The sequence below is a fragment of the Peromyscus californicus genome, unplaced genomic scaffold (genome assembly GCF_007827085.1).
Source record: "Peromyscus californicus insignis strain IS unplaced genomic scaffold, ASM782708v3 Scaffold_14__1_contigs__length_90479793_seg_2, whole genome shotgun sequence".
Classification (NCBI taxonomy): Eukaryota; Metazoa; Chordata; class Mammalia; order Rodentia; family Cricetidae; genus Peromyscus; species Peromyscus californicus.
Genome location: NW_026294436.1, coordinates 72,726,655 through 72,754,469, shown reverse-complemented (window position 1 = coordinate 72,754,469; position 27,815 = coordinate 72,726,655). Strand labels below are relative to the sequence as shown.

Here is a 27,815-nt window from a genome sequence, read left to right as displayed (position 1 = left end):
TTATTTCTAAACTTGTGTTTTGAAAGGTAAATGGTTTAAGAATGTAAATTTCAGGCTTTAAGAGGTGTGTTACATATGTAGTGCCCTTGACAGAGGGTCTGAGTTCCAGGCTTCGCTCACAGGACAAGGTGACCATGGACTTTCTCACAGCCTCTGAGGCCAGCACTTTATCCCGAAACAACTGCACTGTCATCAACCGATGATGGCTCTGTAAAGATGGCAGTTCAGAAACGTCATTGCCTGTGGAAGCCAGGTGGGTCGCAGACAAGTTCAAGAAATTTGGAGTAGTAGGAACTACGCAGAGCTGAAGAACAACAGCACTTGAATTCTAACACAGTCACTGCTGCTCACAGTTGGGCAAAACAGCCAGAAACACAGCAATGCCTGTGCAGCCTGCACGGGGCCAGTCAGTACAATCAGAACTGCAGGATCGCAAAGGCAATTTCCAGATCTTAAGTACAGGGCGGGGGTGTGGAGTTCCCCAAAGACCTTCTTATCATCCCTCAACTCCACCATCTTTAAGGAATACAACTATTTGAGTAGAAGCCACACATGGCTACTCCCACAAGATTCAAAACCACTATAGCCTAGAGAAAAACAAAAATCTTCTAGACAGATGGAGCTTGACCTGTGTCCGTTGGTTAGAGCACAATGTGACATAAACCATGTTCTAGCACTAAGACACCAATGATGAAGGACTGGATTCCTCTCCCTGACATAACTGTTCAGCTGTTCAGGCTTATTTTTTTGTAGTTCTCAACATTGCAGAGCAAAATCTTTTGCTTGAAATGTTTGTGTTATTTGCCAGTGGCCTCAGAGAAAGTTTTATGAAGCAGGGTGGCACAGTGAGTTATTTTTTCTTACCAACATCTTCTGACTTTGGAACTGGATTCCCAAATAGCTAAGTGACCTGGCCTGGTGCCGCATTACCCAAAGAGCGCTAAGAAATGTGCTGGGACAGCAACAGCACCCCAAGGACACTTTCTTTCTTTCTTTCTTTCTTTCTTTCTTTCTTTCTTTCTTTCTTTCTTTCTTTCTTTCTTTCTTTCCTTCCTTCCTTTTCTCTCTCTCTCTCTCTCTCTCTCTCTCTCTCTCTCTCTCTCTCTCTCTCTTTCTATCTTTTTGAAGTAAGCTGGTATTTGATGTTCTGGAAAAAGAACTAGAGTAGTAACCTTGGAAGAAAAATCAGAACTTTATTGTTTTCATAAATTATCCTGCAGTTGGCTATTAAAATATATATTTCCTGTTATCTCTGGGTTATCACAGCCATCCATTTTAATGCTCAATAAGGTTACCAAGGGACTTAACCTGACTCCAAGCTGACCACTTAGATATCTAAATTTTAGAAAGAAAAATCCAACTTTCAACTAGCATAAAAAGCTCAATAAAGGCTGGGCCTGGTGGCTTACGCCTTTAATCCCAGCACTTGGGAGGCAGAGGTAAGGTGAATCTCTGTGAGTTCAATACTAGCCTTGTCTACAAAGTAAGTTCTAGTCCAGGCAAGGCTACATAGTGAGACTCTGCCTCAAAAAAACACCAAACAAACCAAAACAACCAAAACCAAACCACTAAACAAAACTCAATAAAGGAATCCCAATCCATAAAAGAAAATTTCCTTTAAGATATATATATATATATATATATATATATATATATATATATATATGTGTGTGTGTGTGTGTGTGTGTGTGTGTGTGTGTGTGTGTATGTGTGTGTGTGTGTGTGTAATATAGTAAAATGACACTGTTCACTGTTTTTGTTTCAAGATGTAGGAATTTAAAAATTGGATGGATTTTCAAAGCAGATAAACTCACAATGTGATTCATGCATTTTGCACATAGATATAACTTGGTTTTGGCTTGAAACTTCTAGAAAAGCTATGAACCAGTTCAAGAAACATCAAGTATTGTCAACTCTGTCAAAAGCGTATTGAGGCACAATTTAAAGATGAATGCATTTATCCTGTAAGAGTTGCCTTGCTTCAGAGTGGGTAACCAAGATTTGAACCAAACCTAACCTTTCTGACATTAGGAATGAGACAGATGGCTCCCATATTGTTTTAGAAAGCTTGGTGGGAGTTTTCTGTCCCAGGCAACCACACAGGTGCTCCATGGCTCTCCCTGCTTGTCCCTCTGAGAGGTGGACTGCCTGCAGGGTAACCTGAGAAAGCCTTCCAGCCCCTCTGAATATGATGATTTACCTCATGTCAGGAGCCTATAGCCCAGGCCACAGTTTAGCTCATGCTCGCGGGCTGCTTCCGTCATGCATGTGAAGTTACAAGAGGTCTCATACATGCTGTGGCTGGAGGTGATGAATTGCAAAAGCCATGGGAAGTTTCCCTGTGGCCTCTATCATGTGGTGCTGCCATCCTCTCACTCTCCTACTTTATGAATGAATGTCCATGGCTCAACCTCAAAGCTGTCTTTCTCCCTTCTGCACACAGAGAATAGAATGCCTCCCTAAAGACACTGTCAGGGCTAAAGCCATTGTTTCCAAACAAAGCCTCTGAAGTCACACACAGAAGTATGCATAGACTATTTTAGTGACAAGTCTGTAATACAGTGTTAAAAGGCCTTTCTCTGACTGTCTGGATTGGGTCTAGAGGGGAACATGGACACAGTTAATTGAGGCAAGGAGAAATTATGTGCTAGCTTCTCCTTGCTGCTGCACTTGTCCCTTGTATTGTTAAAAAAAAAAAAGAGGAAAATAGAAATAATGCTGCTTTTAGACTTTAACTGTTGCCTTCAGTTTTTCTAGTGACTGGATAGCATGGTGCCCTGGATCTAAGACCACCAGGTCTCCACACATCATGTGGATGCAGAGACCCCTCCCTTTCCTTATCTCCATAACCTCTTGTTTAGCGAACACTACATCTACATGTTTTACCTGTCTAATAAACCTTCAACGTCCTGTCATCAACCCCTTCCCATGAACGTCTTTCTTCCTCCTCATGCTTCTGAGACACGTGACTAGGCTCAACTGCTTGCTCAAAGTGATGCCATGAAGTCTCTAAAAGAATAGTATAACTTTGTTTTTTCTTAGTGTACGTGTGTGTGATGTGCCTGCATGTGTGCATATGAGTTCTGTATGGGCACACCTATGCAGGTACACGGGCACATGTGGACATGCATACAGAGGTCAGAGGTTGATGTCAGGTGTCTCCCTCAGTTTCTCTCTTGCTGAACCAAGTGTTCTCCAATTTGGTTAGGCTAGCTAGCCAGCTCGCCCTAGGGAAGCCCTGTGTCTGTCTGCTAAGGGTTGTGCTTATGGATGGCCCTTCTGTCTTCCATGTGAGTTTGGAGGTTCTAGACTTGCTCCCATGCTTGAGGAATACATGCTTTATCCACTGTGCCATCCCCTAGCTTGGAAATGGCATATTTTTAATAAGCATTTTTAGGCCGGGCGGTGGTGGCGCACGCCTTTAATCCCAGCACTCGGGAGGCAGAGCCAGGCGGATCTCTGTGAGTTCGAGGCCAGCCTGGGCTACCAAGTGAGTTCCAGGAAAAGGCGCAAAGCTACACAGAGAAACCCTGTCTCGAAAAACCAAAAAAAAAAAAAAAAAGCATTTTTATGCATGTATCACCTATTTCTACCCTCACTGCTACCTTCTACACCGAGGTTGCTGGCTGCCCCTCACTAACACCAAAACAGAAGATTCGATCTTGCTGCTTCTGTTCGTACCTTGATTGCGTCTGACAGAACCAGTCAGATCATTTTTCAACAGGGAGCCATTGTTGCTCCTCTATGTAAATCTTTATAATACCTTGCTGTTCCCATTAGATGAGGGGTGAACTACTTAACGTGTCCCTACAGGTCCCCTTTGTCCTGGCCTCAGCCCACATTCAGACCCCTTTCTCACTGCTGTCCCCATCACTCTTCCGAGGAACAAACAGCAGCTGCCAGCAGGAGCTTGCAACTCTTCCACTCCTTCCTTCCTGCTATGTGCTGGCTGCTTCTGTCCGGAGCCCCAACACGAATGTGCCCCAACTTATCTTAGGTCTCCTTACCTCCAGGGCTGAGGTAGGTACAAAGCAAAGATCTCCAAGAGTCTCCGGCTGACCCTGCACCAGCACTTAACCACATGGACGCGGCTGCCTGCTCTGGTGTCTGCACTCCCTCCCTGGCCTTCCAACTCTTAAAGGTTTGGATGGCGGTGTCTCACTCATATCCATCCTGTGTAGTCTAGCATAGGTCCCGCCATGCTTTATTATGGAATAAGTAGGCATTGAATGGTAGCTTCTAAGAGTTATCGTCTATTTGCATAGCCAACAGGCTGGCAAAGAGAGACCTTGCTGTGTTGGTGGTAAGGAATCCCTCAGCCTTGGGGAGGTAAAGGAGCCGTCCGGGACCTCCAAAGAATATGACATGATGCCATGAAAAGAATCAGAAGAATTCTCCTGCTGCAGCTACCAGAGAAGGTGCTGATGCTCCTGAGAGTGATTGAAAGGCAGGAGATATCACCAGGAGCTAGGTCTGATGAGGAGCAGGGGATCACAAGCATTCACATCAGTTGGGAAGAGCACGCTCTAAGAAGATAAATGAGGGCTTAAGAAGTCAGAAGATGAAAAGGGCACCGCCAGGCTGTTTTTACTGGAGGCTTGCCTCCACATCCAGTCATCTTCTCACCTTTTGAAGTTTATCTATCATCGCTTTGAATTTATCCTTCTTTCTTTCTGGCCAGGTACTACTGGCATGATGAATGGGAAGGGACATAACTCACCCAGGGAGCTTCCTATTCAGGCTGTAATCAGTGGTGACGTATTCTGTGACAGTTCTATATAAAGGATGACTAACATAAATAAAGTGCATTGTATATTATGGGGCAATAGAATATCCAGCACCACAGATCATCTCCTCCAACAGTGGGGATCCAGGATTTAAGTCCATGAGTGATGGCAGGCTAAGGTAAAGCTCAAATTCTGCCTAGCAACTTATCCCATTACCCAATGGCAGCTTGGCAGTCCATCACGAGGCAGTTCAACATGAAGACTGTCTCTACAGGGTCTCAGGAAGGTCCTCCACAAACATGCAAGATATCATAGGCAGAGGCCAGGGAGTCATCTTAGTTCTTATAGCATTTATCTTGCCAAGAAGGATTTTCTTTGCAATGCAAACGACTCGTAAGAATCACACAGTATTATATAAAGAAACACAGGCCTGGAGTCAGCCTGATCCTGGAGTTTGATCCCATTTCTGAATAATAATGTTCTGATGTGAGGCTCAAGGACATAATGGTGTCAAAGTCTTTAAAATGGGATTCTTGTGTTATTTATCTCCACAGCCCCCTCCCTCGAAACAACACTGAAGACATGAGGCGAGTCATTCGTGTTTTGTTCCCCACTCCACCTACAACATTGCATCTACTGTTTTGATGACTCAGAGGACTGTTTTCCTGAAAAGCAACCACGGTGTTCAATTTGTGTGCTATTATTACTGAATGGCACATAGACATCTATCCCATTAGCTCTCTCAGGCTGATGCTGATATATGCCTATGACCAAAGCAGGTATCAGTAGTGAAACCTAGCAGTACTTGAAGCCAGAAACTCAAACCTTGGCTGCCTTTACCTTCATGGTACTTGTCTCTGCAAATTAGTCATCAGAAGAGCAATAATAAGGAGATATTTGAGAGCCATGTTGGGTAGCTGGTCTCAGATCTGTGGAACTTTAAAAATTCATTAAAACAGAGATTATTGAAGGTTGTCATAACTTAGCTCCTTGAGAACAGCTTTTGATATCTGTGTGCAAGTGGCTCCTCTCCAGTGTTCTTAAAAAATGAGTGGTGAAAAAAGGAGACACCGGCAGGTGGCAGGTGAGGACATTCACGGGTAGTGTAGTAGATCCCAGCGAGACTCCAAAGCACAAACAAACCCTGGAAGTTGTCTCTACTAGACAAAAGAGCCAGCATCCCCTGATGCCTTTATAAAGATTGGTCATGGGTGCTCTGAGAAAGGATGCTTCTTGGGAAGGGGGTCACTCCATTAGAAGAGTTCAACTGTAGACTGGTGTCTAGCCTTAACTGATATATCTACAACACAATCCCTACACCTAAGGCTTGGAGAACATCCCTGAAGGGAGGCAGAAAGATTGTAAAAGATTATAGGAGCCAGAAGCCTGGGGCACCTGCTGTTAGATACCATCTCCTAGGAATGACAGAGAAGCTGATCCATGAAATCTCAATAACATGGCTGTCCAAAGAAGACCTGAACAACAACTATACCAGTAGACATGCCAAAGTTGATGGAGGAAAAAAAATCTCACAAGACCCAGCCCTAGATGAAGAGCTATAGTTAATTAATGACTACTAAGGGGGAGATTCAGTTTTCTCCAGGAATGAGCCCCTGATAGGTTATCTAATCCCACAAGAGAAACCCTAAACATATATACATATATGACTCAACAGGTTCTCTCTCTCTCTCTCTCTCTCTCTCTCTCTCTCTCTCTCTCTCTCTCTCTCTCTGTGTGTGTGTGTGTGTGTGTGTGTGTGTGTGTGTGTGTGTGTGTGTAAATACAGGAAGAGGAAATAATGAGGGACTGGGGAAAATGGGAGGCTTTAGCGGGAAAGAGGGAGAAGTGGAAATAATGTAAGTATAGAGTTCATACATGAAATTCTCAAAAACAGTGAAAAAATAGAAATGAAAAGCTTACACTGTCTTGTAAAAGTTGTATTATTTATAGGCTTATATTTTTAATTTAAAGTTAAAGATTTATTCCTGGCTATTTAGTCTCAAATGTTGAGCAAATTATAATTATCCTAGAGATTACAAAAATGGAGGTAATATCCATACAGGTAGATGTTAGAAGGATGGACTAGAAGGCTAGGATTCAGACTCGGCATTGGGGGAGTGACCTTGACCAAGTGACTCCTCTCCCTGAGACTCCGCTTCTGCATACTGAAGATGCCAGTGCACCACTCTGCCAGTGTGAAAGATCACATGAGAGGGCTCACAGAAGGTCACCAACTCCCACCACATCTCCCCCACTCAGGACTGAGACAGCACCACTGACTGCTTCTCCTGCCCTGTCTTCTACATAAACCAGTTAAGAGACCTGTTAGGAAGAGTTAAAAGAAAAAAAAGAGAGATGGGCATGCTTCTGTGGCTCAGATCTATAGACAAAAAAGGATGCAGCAGGAGAGCCCATGTAAAGAGACTGTGGCTCATATGCCCGAGCCAGTGTTTAAACCTTAATACAAGTTGACAGTTTTAATTTTTATCTCAATATCACCAGAGCCCATCACTCACATTGTGGATTCCAAGCTTAAGAAATGTAATTTAAAAACAACAGAAGCCCCATCACAGGGCTGACATCTCCAAAATAGAAAATGCTTCTGTGTGTAAGCTTTTTTGAGAAGTAGCCTGCAACCCTTCTCCTGAAAGAAATGGTCAGGATGGACACAGGGGATGCCCAGGTTGGTGAAGTTCAGTCAGTAACTGGGAAGGATTTCTCATAGAAACCTAAGTATTTGGAGACAGGCTAAGAGTTAGTCATGGTTAAATTTGCTAAGAACTAAGATGGGTGCTAGTCACCATCTTTTTAGTGGTCACAGGAACTGTGCATCTGTGATCATCATCGCTGTCTTCATTTTACCTCAGAGAAAATTACAGTGGAGAAGACCTGGGACACATGTGCCTTTAACTCCATTGTTCTACCTTTAACCCCACTGATCTACACCAATCTCTATTTTCTCCATATTAGAACAAACTACATAGTGGAAATCGAATTCTGCAGAAGAGAAAACAGTATCCAGAGGAAAGAGAGGATCACCAGTGACAAGAGAGAGTATGGAGGTAAGTCCCCAGATGCAGGAACTTTCTCATGCACCTTAAGTCCTTCCTGGGTTGTCTGTAGCACATGAGATTAGAACGTTTTCAGACATACAGCACCCTCACTTTACTTGTTTGTGACTAAGCGTTTAGACTTTCTTTAAGATCAACACTTTATCAATTTGGGTCCCAGACATCTTATCTCAGTACTAAATTTAACCAACAAGTAAATTTTAAAGAAAATGATTTTGCAATTCCATCTAACACGGTACACCAAGCATTTACACTTTAAACCCAAGTTAACCTCAGTAAGTGATGTCAGTGTCCTACCCAAGCAAGTAACAGATATACCCACATTGTAGGCAATGGATTCATAGACAATAACATGCTACTATTTTAATTTCTATACTGTAGCCATTATTTCACTCAGAAAATATTTAATAAGTTCTATGATATACTACTTTGCTCAACATTAGGGAGACATCCTGGGAGGAGGGGATCAAGAATAATAATCTCTTGCTCTCTGTCCCAGTCCTTGTTGGAGGGTAAGAATATAGAAATTGGCAAACATACTTAACTTTTTTCTCCCCAAGAACATCAGTTTGTTCTTAAAAAGCAGACAATAAATGCTTTATTTGCAAGCTTTCAAAATAGCCTTCTTATTTATTCAATGCCCAGTAAGAGCTCTTACCATAAGAATACACGCTGAATGGGTCCATCAACAAGTCAGCTGATATTTTTATTTGAGGGCTTTTGCACTCCTCTTGCTAACTCAAACACACTGTCGTGGTTCAAAAGAGCTTAAATCTTAGTGGGCTAATTCAAGTAAGTAGAAACAAGTCTGTCAACATACATACCCCCCTGGAGCCCCAGTGCAAAAGAGACCACCTTTCCATGCACAAATATGCCCCTCTTCGCTTCTGCCTCCTTCTGTGGCAACCTAGGAAAACCAAGCATGCAAGCCAGTAAGACAAAAATCACGGAGGAATGGAACACCTGACTCTTTAGCTGATTTCTAGATGATTCTTAGGAACTGTTAATGTGCAGGGTAGGAGACAGACTATCCAGGTTCATATCTGTGTCCTGCACAGTGTAGACACACACCATGGGCAAATGTTGGCGAATGCAAGGTGACATGCCTCTGAAAACTCTGAAGGTCATCGAGTCTTACTGGAGGTCACCTGGCCTTGTCGGCACCTTGGCTGACAAAGGAGAGTTTTAAAAAAAAAAAAAGCCCTAATGAGCTTTTGAAAAGATAAGTCTCTCTTTGCAAATTAATTATAATTTACTATTTCTTAAGCTTTAAACAAAAGAAAGGTGTGGTTTCACATCTACTGTGTATGGAATATTTGTGTGAGAGCAACCAGGAACCCATTACAAAGGCCTTGGTTTTTAGACAAAACCCACAGGCTCTTAACTATAATAAGGCTGGTGGAATTGTCCTTTAAACACCTCTGGTATCTGGCCCAGGGACAGATCTGCACTTGTTATGGGATGACAGAGTAAGACACTCATGGCACTGCCACTTGTGAGTAATGGTACAATTCCTGCCTTCCTGGGCCGTTAAGTATTTTCTCTCCGTCTCTGTCTTTCCCCGTATATATTAATATCTAATTTCCATGTCGGTTATCAAAATGCAGGCAAACAGTTTCTCCTATTGCACAAGGAAGATAGAGGGCATTTCGGAAACTCCAGGGGAATTCACACCTCAATCATGCTCTAACATTGATTTATGTGAATCAATATGCATTTTTGCAAACAATCTTTTAGCTCCTTTTTTTTTTCTAAGTTAGCACTTAGCAGCAGAATTAGGTCATTTTCATTAGAATGAGCCTCTGATTATCTAGTTCTTTATTTAAAAGAATACAAGCCCTGCTTTCAAGAATGTTATAACATTTCGTCAATAGTTCAGAATGGGGCTAACGATCACCCTTAATGAAAGCCCGATGCACATTTGAGATCTCTATGCTGCTCCTTTTATCAAACTCTGGGATGCTAGCAAAGACAGTTTGTAGCAATCACCTTCTCCCTTCACATAAGTAAAGCAAGCATGCCAGAGAAAATAGTAGGAAATGTGTAGTTGAAATGTTTAAGAAGCTTAATGGGTATTCCATTTTTCCATCTAGTGTGAATTTGGAGGAAATAATTTTTCCTTCTATTTTCTCCTCATTAAGAAAATTCTCTGCTCAATCATACCACAAGGACACATGCTCAGCTATGTTCATAGCAGCATTATTCATAATAACCAGAACCTGGAAACAACCTAGATGCCCCTCAACTGAAGAATGGATAAAGAAAATGTGGTACATATACACAATGGAGTACTACTCACCAGAGAAAAACAATGAAATGAAATTTGCAGGCAAATGGATAGAACTAGAAAATGTCATCCTAAGTGAGGTAACCCAGACTCAGAAGGACAAACATGGTATGTACTCACTCATAAGTGGATACTAGACATAAAGCAAAGGATAACCAGACTGCAACCCACAGCTCCAGGGAGGCTAGCTGGTAAGGAGGACCCTAGGAAGGAAGCATGGATTGCCCAGTGAAGAAGAAATAGATGAGATAGATCTACATGAGCAAACTGGGGGATGAGGGGAAAAGGGATGGGGCATGAGAACATAGGGCAACAGGAGGTTAGAGCTGGAACAGGGACAGAGTGGGAGAGCAAAGAAAGAGATACCATGATAAATAAAGACACCATGGGAATAGGAAGAATCAGAGTGCTAGGGAGGTTCCCAGGAATCCACAAGGATTGCCCCACCTTAGACTATTGGCAATAGTAGAGAGAGTGCCTGAGCTGGCCTACTCTGGTGATCAGATGACTGAATACCCTAACTGCCATCATAGAGCCCTCATCCAGTGACTGATGGAAGCAGATGCAGAGATCCACGGCCAGGTGCCAGGCAGAGCTCCAGGAGTCCAATCGATGAGAGAGAGGAGGGATTCTATGAGCAAGGAACATTGAGACCATGAGGGCAAAAAGTACAGAGACAACTACCCAAACTATTGGAAACGCATGTACTGTGGACCAATAGCTATGGAGCCCCCATGGGACTGGACTAGGCCCTCTGGATAGGCGAGACAGTTGTTTAGCTTAAACTGTTTAGGGGACCCCCAGGCAGTGGGATTGGATCCCATCCCTAGTACATGAGCCGGCTTTTTGGAGCCCAGTGCCTTTGAGACACTTTGCACAGCCTTGGTGTAGGGAGGAGGGGCTTGGACCTGCCTCAGCTGAATGCACTAGGCTCTGCTGACTCTACATGGGAGACCTTGCCTTGGAGGAGGTGGGAATCAGGGGTGAGTTGGGGGAAGGCTGGGGAGTGGGAGGAGGGAGGACAGGGGAATCTGTGGTTGGTATATAAAATGAATAGAAAAATTCTTAATAATAACAATAAAATGGTAAAAAAAAAAAAAAGGAACATTCTCTTGGGAGTCAAGAGAAGATACACTGGTTAAGAAAGCTTTCTGTTCTTGTGGAAGGACTGGAGTTCGGTTCCCAGCACCCACATCCGGCACCTCACATCCACTTGTATCTCCAGCTTCAATGGATCCCATGCCCTCTTCTGGCCTCTGCAGACACCCACAGGCCTATGTGTACACATACACACATAAAGTCACACACATACACACTAACAAAAAAAAAAAACCTCTTGTTCACTATAAATAATAGCATGTACTCTTTTAGGCAGATGAGCAAAAGAAAGGTGTGGATTCGCTTCAACATTACTCCCATCCCCAAGCATAGTTACAGGCACGTTAGAATCTTCTGGGGCTTGACTGGGGTATGATGCTCCTTTGGGAATACTTTGCAGGTGATTCTGATATAACTTCTTCTGAGACTGAAGACATTTTCTTACACTGAGGGATCACATGTGTCAGTTAGCTCTTAAGAGCCTCCCATTCCATAAGAACAGTGCTTTTGGTAGGAGGCCGATTCTGACAACCAAGGTCCAGAAGGATGCCTGTGGAAGCTACATTGTTTTATAAGCTGCATGATGACTGACATCAGCAAACTCAGCATTCACAAGATGTGCTTCTCAACATCAAGCTCCCTTAGAAATTGCCCAGTGTTCATCACTGGCCTTGAATTAAAATGAAAAGCTTGAATTATCTTTACCACACAGGAACTCCTATCACCTGCTCCTGCCTTTCTGTTTCCATTATGTGCTTAGAAATACATCTCACCCAAAGCTGAGTCACTTTTGTGCTCACAGTTTCACAGGCTCAGATAATGGCCCCTGTCTCTACTGGTCACACATTCCTAACAGAAGTCTGACCCTCAGGGCCTCAGAGTTCTTCACTAGGGTCTCATCCACGGTGACTGGTAGTGATTGAACTGCCGTGGAAGGGGTCTTCCAACACAGTGCATGCACAAGGCACTTGCCAAAGCGTACCCTGGTGAGATGGTTACTTTTCTGGTTTATATTCACTCTCAAACATTCCCCATCGCTGGGCTGTGCAATGTCTTACATTTGTCTCAACACATTAGGGTTAAAAAGAAAAAGAAAAGAGAAAAGATAGTTGAGATTCCAAATATCATATCAACTTGTATTCTATCATAACTCCTATGATTGAGTCCATTGTGATTTCGGGAACTGGGCTTGTTTTACACAGTGCCTCTTGCTTTGCTTCTTCATCTCTTGTAGCCGGTTGTGGTGGTGCACGCCAGTAGGATTTACTGAAGGAGGGAGAGGCAAGGAGGATCCCAAGTTTGAAGACCAGCTGAGGATCCGGTGAGGTGAGGTAGCTGTGGCTTGTTCTGGTTCTCTGAACTTCCAGTTCACCCCAATACCTGGCTCAGGTTTGATTTTAATAATAAGAACTTTTAAGACTCCTGTTACAATCTCTTCCTTAACAGAGGTTTTTCCTGGGCTAATTGCAATCTTATTCTATTAAACAAGATCATTAAAGGTGCACTGGTGGAGTCAGAGGTGTGTATAGCCTCATAGTGTAGCATGGGCTAAGCATGCAGAGAATTGAGGTTCAAGCCTTAGCACAAAAAACAAACAATAAAATCTGACTTTATTCACTCTGTGTGAGTATACAGATTCTGTCATTTCCTCTTACTCCCCAAGAGCCCTGCCCCCATAGCACACACCTTACATTTGTCTTTTTTTCAGTGTTTAGTTTTTTATAATGACTTCACAGCTTTCATCCACTTTCCTTCATCTTGTAAATTATCGTGAATTGTTCCATGATACTAGAGTTAATTTGGTCAAAAGTTTTCTGTTTTTATCTAACAGTAACTCTAGTTTGGGATTAAAGTAAGTTCCTTGCCAAGACCTTCATTCTTTTCCATAGTAACCACACACTTGGGTCACACATCACACATTATCATACAAAATTATGGGTTGGATGGAGGTAAGTTGGCCTCAGTTTTCGCCTAACACATACAAATCTCAGGCATGGTGATGCACACTTGTAATCCTAGCACTGGGAGGCAGAGGCAGGAATTCAGGTCCATCCTTGAGTATACATCAAGTTTAAAGCCATCCTGGGCTACATGAGACCTTGAAAAATATTGCTAATTGATTTCATTAGACACAGGAGCAAACATCCACTCTCTTGAAGACTTAAGTATGCACAAGCAGCAGATTCAAATTCTGTGGTTCAGAAGAGAGTTCAGGAGACATTGTTCAGTGATCGCAGTGTTCAGGCAGGAAAGACACATATGGATGGATTTGTCTCAGCTTCACAAAATGAAGAATTAGAACACAGGTAATCAGGTCAAGGGCTCAGTGAACGCACGCCATTCAAAAAGATGACTTCTTGGCCCCAGCTCCCTCTCTTCCCTTTTCATTATCACCCCAGCCCCCCAACAAAAAGCTTACCAGTTGGTGAGTTTCTGTGTTATTAGTTCATGGAAATGCTAGTATTATTTAACATTAAAAATAAAAATCACACTCAAGCGAGTGCTGAATTATTCATGCACTCTGATTTTACATAATTTGGCCATCCTTCTCTTTATTGCTATTTCAGTTTCCATCGCTAAACAATTCTTTACTGGGTCCACTTCGGAATCCTGTGAACAAGGAGATAACACTTGCAGAATGTTCCTCTGACACGATGTTCTGAGCTGATGTCCAAACATTTGCAGCTAAAGCCTAAACAACTCAAAAACAGCTGGGGAGACCCACAGTGCCGGAATGGAAAAAAAATCAAGCATTAACAAGGCCATTTTTATTTTTTTTTAAATCAAATTTCTTTAGAATTTGAAAATCTGTGGTGTCACAAAGGCTACCAAAATTGAACCATCAGAAGAACAGCTGTGAAGGTTTGTATTGTCACTTGGTATTTCCATCAGGAGTGCACACCAACCTAAGACATGATTTAAAATACAATTAAGACCCTTAATGTGGCCTGAGCATTAAAAGTTGCTAATGGGCACTCTCAGCCTGTGTTGAGTGCATGGCAGGGTAGAGGGACAGGGTGGCCGCTAGCTCTTTCAGCAGAGTGACAAATGCCATAACTGAAGTTCTACTGTGGTCGGAATTCTAGACATCACTGCACTGGGGACAGTTGGCCCCAGCCTGGAACTTGTGCAGGACTGAACTTCACAAGAATTCGGCTCAGAGTGTGGGGGCGGGGTGGGTGGGCAAGCCTCAGCATCTGTACCAGAGAAAGCAGGAGGGACAGTCGTACAATGACACCAGCCAAGTCACCTGCCGGGGACAGCCTGCTTGAGCAGGAGAAGAGGGGTTCTTCAAAAAAAAAAAAATTACTGTTTATTGTTTTGCTCATTTCTAACATATAATTTTTTAGCTAATCATTAATGTAAGTGGCTAGAAGTGGTAACTAAGCCTTTGTGGTGGCATTCTCCAAATGTTTGGTGTTAAGTGTGAGAAAGGGAGAGAGAGAGAAAGAAAAACACAGATGGGAAATACTATAATGAACCAACATGTTCTATTTAAAAACTGTTTGTCAGCTGGAGTTAAGTTGACAGTGTGAGCATAGCAACAAATCATAACATTTTGCAGGTTTTTCCTGCATGCCTGAAGCAGCCCGAGCACATGCTCGCCCAGATCGCAGTGGTGGGGGTTTAGGAATGGCACGATGGATGGTGTGGCATGGAGCACGGGAGACCTGCTGCCTCCTCCAAGGTCAGCTGCCACACAAGTGGACCAGGCCTTTAAATGTTCCCACAGGCAATGAGTAATGCTCAGGGCTTTACAGTGGGCTGTGAGTGGCCCAGCAGTACCAGGAGATGCCCCCTGAGATCGGTGGACAAAAATCAAGTCCTCCACCGGCATTCCCTCGAGGTGTGTATGTGTGGACGGAAGTGAGCTAGGATAAAGGACGCTGGCACAAGGAATTTCATCTCAGAAGCTAAAGTCAAAGGGGGAAAAAGGTAAAGATGCATAAAGATAAATCATTTGACCTCACTAAATGATAAGGGACTGCCAAGATGCCTGAGAGGGTGAACGGTACTTGCTGCCATGCTGGACAACTTGAGTCCACTCTCTGGGGTCTACATAGTAGAAGGAGAACTGACTTCCACAAGTTGTCTTCTGAAACCCACATACACATCGTGACATGTGTGCCCTCACTCACACAGTAATAAAGAGAAAAAAATCTTAAAAAAAAAATGTTCTGTTTGACACCTTGACACATTCTGAAAGTCACAGAAATACATACACCACAACCATGGGTCAAGCTATATGGAATCCAAACACTAAATTTAGCTTATAGTAAAAGGAGCTGGTTAATCCACAAAATAAGTAACAATTCTGTCTCTTTAATGTCTGTGCATAAGTGCTTCTTATCAATAATCTCAATTTTAGTCTGTTTTCCTGGAATCCTTGGAGTCAGCTGGATAATATTAACTGAGTGCATTATCTAGGTAGAAATATCATTAAACAATAGAAGATGCATCTCCTAGGCCCATTTGTTAGAGACCTGGTTACCAGCCTTTAACTACAGGGAAGATGATGGAACCTTCAGGAGATGGGACTTAGCAGAAGGAAGTTATGTCATTGGGGTGGGCTTGGAGGGTGTTAGGACCAGGCCTTTCCTTTTCTTTCCCTATTTCCCAGTCTCCATAAGAGGGTGAAGAGGGCTCTTTGGGTAAGGGTTTCTCCCATGTTGCTCTGCAACTCTGCAGGCCAAAACTTTCCTCCTTATAGGTTGCTCTTTCCAGGTACTTTGTTGGAGTGACAAAATACAGCATCTCACACTGCTCTATATGCTGGCTATTCAAGGTGCCTGTTGAATAACTCATAAACATGAATTCGCTAGAGGTTTCTGGAACCCAGTATCTTCATTGCACAAAAGTGCAAGTGACAGTCTGGAGTGCTGGAGACTTTCCTAGCTCTTTGGCAAGGATGAGGCAGGTGGGCTCCTGGCCCCAGTGCTCTTCACAGGCCCACACTGCTTTCCGGTGGAGTAAGCAGTGGGGCTACAGGTGCAGTAGCTCTGTGGCACAGGACTTGCCAAGTGTACATGGAGCCCTGGGCTTGATCTCCAAGAAGAAAAGAAAGAAAGGTGAAAGGAAGAAGAGAAGGAAGAGAGGGAATAGCGATGCTTCAAATATAAATCACAGGGTAGGGGAAAGGCCACCTGATCTGCAAGCCTGAGCAGCCATACCCAGGTCTGCGGCAGCCACTGCTGTTCCTCTCCAAACCTGTTGACTCCTGTGCTCGGAATCCCAGCTGGATGGTATCTCCCAGCTTAGCAGCCAGGGGGACTCACAGCAAACTTCTCTAACTTACAAGGAAAGATGTCCACCCTAACTTCACTCTTGTCTTCTTTCCTCGGCCAGAATGACCTAGGCCAGATGCAACCCTCGAAGCCACAGGTTGAAAAAAATGGAAAAACTTCGTTCAGTCTGGAGCAGCCTGAGAAACTGATGCCTGGGCTTGCACTTTTTGGTCCATGGCATAAGAGATAAATAAACATGATCATTTATGTTCTCTTCTGTTGTTTTTGTTTTGTTTTGTTAAGATTAACTTTTCCTATGTAGCCAAACCTCACAATGTAGCTCAGGCTGACCTTGAACTCACAGTCCTCCTCCTTCAGCCTCCCGAGTGCTGAGGTCACAGGTATGTGCTACCACATTCAGTTAATATTTATATTCTTTATTGCACGCCATTTTGGGGAATGCTCATTGCTGATATTTATTCCTGGTTCCTTTGGGTCCTCCCAGCAGTCCTCCCAGTTATCAGTTGATAACATGATGTCATCACAACATCACTTAACTTACTTGTCCACTTTTTATCCATTAAATAGTCATCGTCATATTTGATTATTTTGACCTAATAGAATATGGACATAAACCAGTCTATAAAATAATAAACTTCCTTCGAAATGTAAAGAAAGAACAAGTCCTCCTAGCTGGGGGTGGGGGATCAGAGCAGACTAATGAAAAGAATTTTAGATGAATTTTAGTAGTGTTTGAAGAAGATTTTAACTTGCAAAGATAATGGAGAAAAAGCATGGTGCCAAATTAAAAAATGTCTAATTCCCATTTTCAGAGAGCAGTAGGGGATATTCTGGCTATCTGGGAGGGCGTGCTGGGATCCAAGGCTGGAGAGAGAATTCTGACAGCCACACAATAGTGTAAGAAGGACCAAGCATTAAAACGGTGGGTTGTGATGCCTCTTAGTTGTAACTGATCATTTATCTGGCCTGGCAGAGGAGAGTTATCATCTTGAGACTCCATCAACACAGATACCTCTTCTGGATCTGGGACAGCCTCCTTGTATTCTTAATGGGAGGGCTGTGGGAGTCACAGAAGAACCAGTCCCCAGTCTCAGGGCTGGAGGAGAGGTGAATGACAAAGAAATTCTTTTTTTAGTGTATAAAGTTTCATTTATTTTAAAGTGTCTGCTATGTATGTACATATGTGTGTATGTATGTATATGCACCATGTGTATGCCTGGTGCCTACAGAGGACAGAAGAAGGTACTGGATACCATGGAGCTGGAGTTACAGGTGGTTGTAAGCCACCATGTGGGTGCCGAGAATTGGACATAGGTCCTCCACAAGAGCAGCAAGTGTTCTTACCCCCTGAGCCTTCTCGCCCGCCACTGAAGCACAGAGTTCTTACTTCTAAACTTCTTTTGATCTGGGGGCAAGCAAATGCTTCTTTTTGCCCCAACATTAATCAGCATCCTTGCTGCTTAAGGGGGACAGTGTTCGAAAGTTAAGTCATAAGCAACACTAACAGGAATCTGCATTTCACAGACTAACATGGAACTAGAAAGACTTGCCAAGCATCACGTTCATTGCAAAGACACTGCCCAGCAGGACCAATACCTTGGAGCCAGAGATCCACCCACCTTCAATAGCACTCTAGGAGTTATGTTGGAAATAAATGTTGAAATTCACTGTCTATGAAACTATTCTTTTTGTCACAGATAATTAGCATTTATGTTATAGACCCTATCATTTCCATCATGCCACTGGTAAAAACAAACAACAAAGAGAAAAACTACACAAGCTTAAGAATGTCAGTTAGCCTCAGTGTTTGTCTAAAGCTGGGAAAAAACAGGCGAATCAGACAGACTTTCAGCTCCAGTAGTAAATGTTCTGATAAAAACACTCCGCCTGCTTTCCTCCCTTCCCTCCCGGCCTTCCTTGTTCCTTCTGTTCTCCGTCCCCTCCCTGCCTCTGTTCTCCTTTCCCACCCTCCCTTTCTTACCCTCCCCTCCTCCTCTCCCCTCTCCTCCCCTCTCCTCTCCTCCCCTCCCCTCCTCTCCATGTCCTTCCTCTCTCCTCTTTTCTCCTCCCCTCTCCTTCTCCCCTTCTTTTTCCCTCTCTCTTTCTCCTCCCTCATTCCACTCTCTTCCCCACCTCTTCCCTAAATTGCAATCAATCTCACAGCTACCAACTAATCTTCTTTTCATTTTCAGAATAAGAAACACGAGAGAAAATTCTTTGCAAACTCTAAGAGAGTTGGTTCCGGTTTCCTGGTGTGTCAATAATCATCACATCTTATTTGCAGCATTTGCATTTAAACCTTCAAATTTAAAACAGAATATTGTTAACTGTATGACCTCAAGGACCTAAGCACATGCTGTCAGGATTCTTCATCATTTCTGGTATACTGACCTATACATAGTTTGCTAACTACACCATTTCATATGATGTCCTGGAAGTGGCCAGTTTCCCTCAACTTGCTCAACTTGGTCTTGTGTTAAGGAGAACCAGCAGTCAGGCTGGGTCTTAGGACCCAAACATAGCAGCCATGTGCTTTCTTCTTCCTCCTTCAGGCAGTACTGTTCTTTTAGAAGAGAGATTTTGCTATGTACTAATGTGTATGTGTATGTGCATGCGTGTGTGTGTGTGTGTATGTGTGTGTGTATGTTTGTGCATGCATGTGTGTGTGTGTGTGTGTGTGTGTGTGTGTGTGTGTGTGTGTGTGCGCGCGCGCGCGCGTTCATGTGCATCAGATCTTCTGAAATTGGAGGTGGAGGTGGTCATGAGCCACCCCATGTGGGTGCTGGGAACTGAACTCGGGTTCTAGAAGAGCATTAAGAGCTTCTAACCTCTGAGCACTCTCTCCTGCCCCGCAGCTATTACTCTTTATAGAATTCCAAGCTTTGCAGCAGGATAGAGCAGGGGAAGGCCGGGGGAGCTAAGCTGCCCGGGGTGTGATAGCTCCCAGCTATGGTTTCAAAGACAAATATTCACAAGAAATAGAAAGCTAAAGATGGATGTGCTCAGGCACTTTTCATGAAGCACCAGTGGAATAAGGACATGAAGAAAACACAGAGTTCTGAAATACATTCCCAGACTGAATATACACTATGTTATAAACCTTTCAGAGACTTCTCCAGTTCTTCGGAAGAGAAGCATGCAGTAGAAGATGCCACTTCAGTCTAACTGAGGAGTGACGTCACAAACGCACTGACAGAGTGTCTTCTCATCTCACAGCAGAGCCCACTTTACATGCAATGATGCCCCAAGAAAAACTGTTCAGTGACCGTCGACTCTGGTGACACAGTGCAGGAGCCATCGGGTGAGTCTTCAAATCTAGTCTCTCATTCTGATCCCAATGCAGCTTCCACAAGACTCTGTGATGGCTCAGTGAAAAAGCACTGCCCCTCTATCACCCACCGGCCAGTAACCATAGCTCCTTCCTTCTTTGCAAAATCAGAATAGTGGCAGACAGACTTCAGACTTCCAACATGGCAAACCCCTAGACAGACCTCCAAGTCCCCCTGCACTCAACCATTTATACCCAGCACCCTCCTCTAATTTTTCCTTCCATTAAAAAAATGTTTTATTCATTCTTTGAGAGTTTCCTGCAAAACGTTTTGATCATATTCAACCTCTCCCCTAACTCTTACCAGATTCATGGCCTTTTTCCTACTCACCAAACTCAGTGTCTTTGTTTTTTTAACCCATCATGTCTAATTTGTAATGGCTATATATTATTGTGTGTGTGGCCCTCCACTGGCACATGGTCAACTTAACTAGGGCTATACTCTTAAAGAAAACTGACCTTCCATCTACCACCACAATTGACTGCCACTGCATCTGTGGCTAGCGGTGGGACTTCATACCCACCTCCCCTCTCCATGTTGGGACTGGACCTAGCTTGAGTTTGCACATGACTTGTTTACATTGTCACAGCTACTGTGAGTTCATATTGCAGCTGCCCTCCCTCTTCTGTCCAAAGGCCCTCTGTCCCTATAGTCATCCGAGCCCTGTCTTACACTCTCTCTCTGTCTCTGCATCTTCAATAATTCCTTGACTAACACCTGGATCTTCTTTTAACCATGTTTCTTCATTGCCTGTCTTAGAAACTGAGCAGACAGATAGCAGATTCTCGGGATGGTAGACTGTCAGAGCTGTGAAAATTTCCCCCAGTGAGCTCCTTTTCCTAGTTCCCTTGTTGCACAGTTCCTTCCAATACTCACTAGGGTTGGTCTCTAGAACCAAAAGAATACATCCCTTCTGGGATTAGGTCATAAAAGATGCTGCTGTTCCTGCTCTGGCACATCCCTTCTCCCTCATCTCTCTCTCTCTCTCTCTCTCTCTCTCTCTCTCTCTCTCTCTCTCTCTCTCTCTCTCTCCTCTTCCCTTCTCTTCTCTCTCTCTTTCTCTTCTCTCTCTCTCTCCCCTCTCTTTCTCAGATCATTTGTTCCTGTTCAAGGTAGGCTCTCACCATGTTACAAGCAGCCATCAGGACAGGTCCATGTGGGAAGGAACTGAGGCCTCCAGCTGACGGTCATGGAGGGAGTCTTAGAAGCAGGCCTCCATGCCCTGTGGAAGCTTTAGGTGTCCATTGTCAGTAACTTAGGAGAAATTTCAGCCAGAACTACTCAACTAAGCCTGACCACACACAACCACCTGTCCCGACTCTCAGACACCTCAAGATTTGGGGTATTTTTTATTTGAAGCCACTCAGTTTCCAGGCAAGTTATTGTGGGGTTTCATACTGATGACAAGGTACTTTACAGGTCTCTGTTTCCATCTTGTTTTTCTTCTCGCACTTGGGGACTGGAGGACAGAAGCCATGTCGTAGTCACCTCTAGGATGCGCAGAATGGCTAAGGCCAATGGCAGACCCCATAACCATTTTCTGAATGAACGACCATCTCCTTCCTGTTTGTAATCATTAAAGTAAGTTCAATGACAATTACACTTCCAGACTTCTGGCTTAGCTGAGGCATTTAAAAAAATTGATGTGGTTTAACTCAGAATATGGAAAAGGAAAAAAAAGTCTAAAATGAGATCACCTTTCAGAAACTCCAATTTTTTAATGCTCTCACCATTAAGAGTTCAATATAAATTTACAATGAGGTTCAGTGATCACTTCAGGGAAGCTTGGCCTCCTGCCTTATAAGCATTCATGATTGCAAACTGAAACCTGGCCCAGCAGCTAGGACACTACAGCATGACGGGAAAGGCTGATGTAAGCGTGGAAGAATAAACTCCTATAGGTCTTGGATTTAGGGAACAGTAGAGTTTGAAACAATATGACTCAGAGAACACACACCTAAAGTTAGGTACCCTTGATAACTTACCATTATCACTTAAACCAGGTAAAACATACGTCTTTCTCAAATAAGTGTGTTCTGAGTGGCTGTGAGCTGCCTGACGTGGGTGCTGGGAACTGAACTCTGATCCTCTGGAGGAGCAGTGCATGCTCCTAACTGCTGAGCTCCAGCTCCAGCTTGCTCTTCTAGCTTTCTGGAGGTGTAGAGAACATCACTGATCTCCACAGCCACCCTGCTGTGCCACAGTACATCAGAGTTCTTTTCTGTCTAACTATGACTTGAGGCCCACTCAGCTACCCTCCCTCCCTCTTCACCCCGAGTCTGCAAACATGGTTCTGCACATAGTGTCTATGACGTCACCTTTTATATATTCCACATATGAATGAGATCATGTCGAACTTGTCTCTGAGTGCTTGGTATATTTCCTTTCATAAAACAGGCTTCAGAGAATCAGGGACCAAACCCCTCCTGAGCCCCTATATATGGCAATTACATTCTGTGTTAATGATAGCAATTTCATAGTGTCCTCCTCCTTCCAAATCCACCAGCCTCAACAAGCTAATGTACTCCTAAAGTGGAAACACGGTACCTCGGTGTTTGATTAAAGTAAAGTCATTACCATGTACAGGGAGTCCCCGCAGGAATGTGTTTCTTGAAGCTGGCTTTTACCAACATTGCCATATTTCTATTTTCCTACCAACTAAGCTCATTTTTGAGATAGTGATCTCCCTGGGGAGAAAGTTAGTGAAGCTGCACAGGAGAAAGCCGGGAAGCAGGGGCTCTGCTCAGCACCAGGGTTCACCAAAGAACAGTTCAAGTTCTCAGGTGAAGGAGACAGCCATTGTCAAGAAGTCAGCTCCCCAGCAGTGCATGAGCTCTGATGTAAGGGACCAAGAACCTGGGAGATCTCAGCTTTCTCTACTCAGGGAAAGAAAATCAGTCTTTCCTCCCCAACCTGGGGCCATAAACCCCTGGATACAGCTCAAGAAGATACCTCAAGCCAGCAAGACAAAATCGTCTCCCCACCCCCATTTAAGAATGTACTGTAACATTATACTGGTTAATTTTTGTCAACTTGACACAAACTGGAGTTGTTTGGAAGAGGGAACCTCAGTTGAGGAACTGCCTGGATCACCTTGACCTATGGACATGTCTGTGGGGGAATCTTCTGGTCTGATGATTGCTGTGGGAGAACCCAGCCCACTGTGCCACTCCTGGGCACATGGTCTTGGATTGTATAAGAAAGCAGGTGGAACGAACCATGGGGAGCAAACCAGAATGCATCATGCCTCTGTGGCCTCAGTGGCCTCTGTTTTACTTCCTCCCTCTAGGTTCCACCCTCAGTTCCTGCCATAAGCAAGTTGAGTGAGCCATGGAGAGCAAGCAAGGAAGCATCATGCCTCTGTGGCCTCTGTGGCCTCTGTGGCCTCCAGTTTAGTTTCTGCCTCCATGTCCCTGCCCTCGGTCCCCGCCACAATTTCCCTGTGGTGGGCTGCCTAGATGTGTAAGAGGATATAAATCCTTCCTCGTGAAGTTGGTTTTGATCAGTGTTTTCTCACAGCCACAGAAAGCAAACTAGGACAAAGGTTAGAAGAGTCAAAGGCAGTGGTACAAGAAAGGCCTGGGTATGGTGATATTTTATTTGTACTGAAATGTGATTTTATTTGTATGTTAATAAATAAAGTTGCCTGGGGGTCAGAGCTAATAGCAAGCCATAGCAGAGCTGGGTGTTCATGGCACATGCCTTTAATCCCAGCACTTGGTAGGCAGAGCTAGGTAGATCTCTGTGTGTTGAAGGATACAGCCAGCATTGGAGACACACGCCTTTAATCTCAATACCAACCATAAAAGACCTGGAGGTCTGTACAGACAGGCAGTGACAAGGCAGTCATGTGGTTGGGTTTACAACCAATGAGAAGGCAGAACAGAAAGTCTATATAAAGACAGACAGGAAGTAGGTCTCTTTCGGAGAGGTCTCTTGGCTGAAGAGGCTAGCTGCAGCAGGTGGGTAAGGCTCTTAGCTCTGATCTCTTGGCTTTCTTCTTTGCATTGGTTCTGTGTTTCTTATTTAATAAGACGGTTGGTTACATCTACACCTGGGTTCGGTTGACTTCTCTTCCAGAGAATCAGCCCAATCCCTGCACCACTTGGAAGACAGCTTGCCCCTCAAAGATCTGAGTACTTCTCTAAAGGCATAAGGCAATACACTTAATTGCTAACCCTTGAACTAACCCTTCCCTAACTCCCCTCTCCCGAGCTTGAGGTCTGACTCCAACACAAGCTCTCCCACAGTTCCTAACATAAAGCCAGATTCTTAGTTGATTCTCTTAATGGCTTTAATTTCCCAGTAGCCCAGGCCCAAACTCTCAGCATTGAAAATAGTTTCTGTGGTGACTGCTGAGGCTAAGTGTAACCCCATAGCCTAGGATGGCCTTGAATGTGCGATAGAGCCCATTTTGATCTTGATCTCAGTATTGATCTGCCTGACTCAGCCTCCTGAATGCTTGCAGTGACAGGTATTTGCTACCATTCACAGTTGGTTAAAACAAAAGGAATTTCTGAATCATTGTAGACTTACAGAAAAATTGAAAATATAGAGATTTCCCATTGGCCCATGCTGTATCTCTCCTATTGTGAATATATGTGGCACACTTGTTGTACCTATAAGCTGGTGATACATTGTCTAAACTTCAGATCTTATTCATGTTGCTTTAACTTGGACCCACTGCCTTCTCTCTGTCCCAGGACCCCATCTCAAATACCACATCCCATTGACCTGCCATGACTCCCCAAATTCTCTTGACTTTCACACTTTCTCAGATTCCCTTTGTGTTGGATGGTCTTTAGAGCTGAGAAGATGAATCGGTGTTCTGCAGATTCCTCAATGGAGACTTTCTTCTCCCTGATGGGCAGACCAACTTTATAAGTTTGGGGAGGGTGACCACAGAGGCAGAGTGTGTCTTCATCTCATCATTGTTTTAAAGGTATATCAGCAGGATGTGTTGTGGATGATGCTTCTCTTGTCTCTCCAACCCCCCCATAGCTGTGTGTGATAAATACCTCCACTGTGCAGCAGAGAATTGCCTTTGCTCCCAAATTCACACTGATCCTCTAAGTACCCAGAACAGTCACACTTCAAATCATAAGTAAAAACTCTGATTCCTACTTCTCAACTGAACCAAGAGAGAGATATGACTATTGCCGGAACCTCAGATCTCCTTCTCTCTTTCTTCCACACATCCATTCTTTTTAAGAACACTCATTGTCTGATGTGTGTCAGCTACTGTACCAGCCTTTGCAACACAATTTGACATCAAACAGACAAATGACCTGAGGATTCATAAGCTTGCAATACTGGCATCCAGTTTTGCTAGGGAGTCAAAGCAGACCTCCCTAGAAATGTCTCCATTCTTGCCTGTTGTTCTGGTTTGGTTTTGAAGTACTAGGGACTGATCCTAAGGCTTTGTGGGTGCTAGGTAAGTGTTCTATCACTCAGAAACACAGTTTCCATGACTGATGTGTCTCTCCCAAGGACATAACGGGTCACTGTCACCATCACCATTACTATGACTGTGCATCACAGAGAATTTAAACCATTAAGAATGGAACTGGTTGGTTGGGGATATGGATCACTCCATAAGGTGCTGGTCTTACAAGCAAGAAGATTGATTCCAAGGACCCACACAAAAAAAGGCAAATGTGCTGGTGTTTGTACATGTATGACCCCAACTCTAACAAAACAAACAGCCGGAACACAGGGACTCACTGTCTGACTAGTCTATCCAGTTTAGTCAGCAGCCCCAGGCCCCAGGGAAAAAGTCTGTCTCAAAAAATAAGGTAGATGGCTCCTGAGGAATGATACAGATATTATCTTCTGTATCCACATCCCATTCACACATGTACATAAATACACATGTGCATCCACTTGAACACATACACATACATGTGCACACACAAGCACATGCACATGAATATATCTAGCACAAAGAAAATAGTCACATAGTCGCCTCCTCTGAGACCTTGATCCTTTCCCAGGGCCTGAGGCTAATCCATAGCCAATACATAAGATTATACAAGTTATGAATGACCTCTCAGTTCAGTCCTGGCAAGGATCTAAGGAAAGGGCATGAGAAGTATGTAATGTCAGAAAACAGCCAAGGACAGTGGGAGTTTCCTGTCACTGAAACCTTTTCCAATCATAACTAAGAACAAAACTTTGCTTCAGCCAATACCTGGCACAACACACTCAACAGACACACAGACTGTCACCAAAACAGAAGCAGACCAGGAACTTCCTCCAGCAGCATGAACTCATCCACAACTACTATAAATGTTTCTTTCTTTTTTTTTTGGTAATTTGTTATTATAATATATGCATCTCTAGAACCATGTCCAGGTACCCTGGTGTCCACTGGAGATTGGTGTCAGGTATACTGAAGACACGGAAGTCTAAGGATGCCAGAGTCCTTTACAAAATAGCACAGCATCTGTATATGGCTTACACAGCCCTCCTTTATATTTCCAATGATATCTAGATTATACAGGATATATAATAGAATATATCACAGAATAGAATGCTATGCATAGTCATCTTCCTGTGTTGTTGAGGGACTGAGACATGGGAAAATGTCTGTACATTTTCAGAACAAACATGCTTTTTTTCTGAGTGTTTGGAAACTGCAGTTTTTTTAAACAACAGATGTGAGATATGAACACAGAGAGTCCTTGCTATACTGTAGTTGAGATGAGTGTATCCCCTTCTAAGTCTCCCCATGTTTATCAGCGGAAATATACTAAATCAAGGGGAGAGATGAGGCAGGCTTCAACATATCAAATGAAGAGGAACTAAAGAAAGAAAGAGAGCCATTGAAAAGAAAGTTTGACCAGAAGTTCAGTTGTAAATGAGCTAACACTACAGGTAAATTCAAATGAAAAACAAACAAACAAAAAGAAAAAAAAAAGATAATTCCATCGAAATTTACCATCTTGCAACACAGCTACTAGCCCATGTGGGAAACCATTAACATCCGGCCCCCATGCTCCAAGCACATCACCGATGATTGGAGTAAAAATCATCCCAGACCAACGCTCAGCCCAGGGCACATGCTGGCTCTCCCAGCTGCACTTTCCTGGTCTACAGCTTACACACTGTATGGACCAGGCCACCAGAACACAGGAGAGACAAAGAGGATGAAAACAGCTAACTCCTAAGAGTGAGAAAAAGACTTCAACCAACACTTGAGACATTCAGAAGGAAGCCCTTCTCCAGACACACAGATGGCAAAAGCCCCTTGTTAAAAGCCATGAAAGCATCCCTTCAATAGTAAGTCATTAGAAACAGTGTTCTGTTTTAATAAGAAAGAAGCATCATTTGCTGGAATTGAAACACCAAAGCGGGGGTCTTTAATTACTTTTGGGCCTGAGGCTCCTTTGAGGGTTGAGTGGAAGCTGGGATTCTCCCCGGCAGATAAGTACCTGTACTCAGGGACTCAGCGCTCCATTCCAGCCCCTTTGCTCTGTCTTGGCCCTTCATTCCTATGTGAGCTCTCTGTTTTCTCAGGGGCCCCTGTGCTAAAAGCTTATAAATCCATGAATTTTGTTAAGCGTTGTGTTAAAGAAACATGCTTTAGAACCTTGAAAGAAGAATTTAACAGTCTTAATGTATAACAAATCAGTCAGGAAAGAGAGTTTCATTTCACTGAGTCTGTGAGACAAGATTTAATTTTGCATCAATTCCCAGTTTGGGGGGGGGGTTATTTTTGTTTGCTTGTTTGTTTTTTTTCCAATTCTTATTTCATAGGGCAAGAACACAACGTGAAATCTACCACCTTAACGGATTTTGTCATGGAGACTGGAGGCAAACTCAAGCCTTGGCACATGCCAGCAAGGGTTCTACCACTAAGCCTCACACTCCAACCTAAGACTCTGAACAATTCTAAAGTGGACAAGATGGCATTGCTAACTATAGGCATATCTGATTGGCACCTTCTCATTTTCCATCTCCCTTCTCTGGATACCACCATCTGCTGCTCCTGTCTCCATGCATGGTATGATTTCACATTCCTCAGAAAACTGGAACCATGCAGGAGTAACTCTGCT

At 43.6% G+C, this 27,815-nt stretch overlaps 1 protein-coding gene across 14 annotated transcripts in view; it reads right to left on the bottom strand.

Moving 5' to 3' along the window:
- Esrrg (estrogen related receptor gamma) overlaps positions 1 to 27,815 on the bottom strand; it is a 631,549-nt gene that overhangs the window by 270,744 nt on the left and 332,990 nt on the right. For 4 of the 14 annotated variants that reach the window (XM_052737973.1, XM_052737966.1, XM_052737969.1 and 1 more), the window contains exon 3: positions 8,623 to 8,705. The exons of the other annotated variants lie outside the window; for them this stretch is intronic. The gene's annotated coding sequence lies outside the window, so the exon portion shown is untranslated. The remainder of the gene's footprint in view (positions 1 to 8,622; positions 8,706 to 27,815) is intronic. 14 annotated transcript variants of the gene reach the window in all.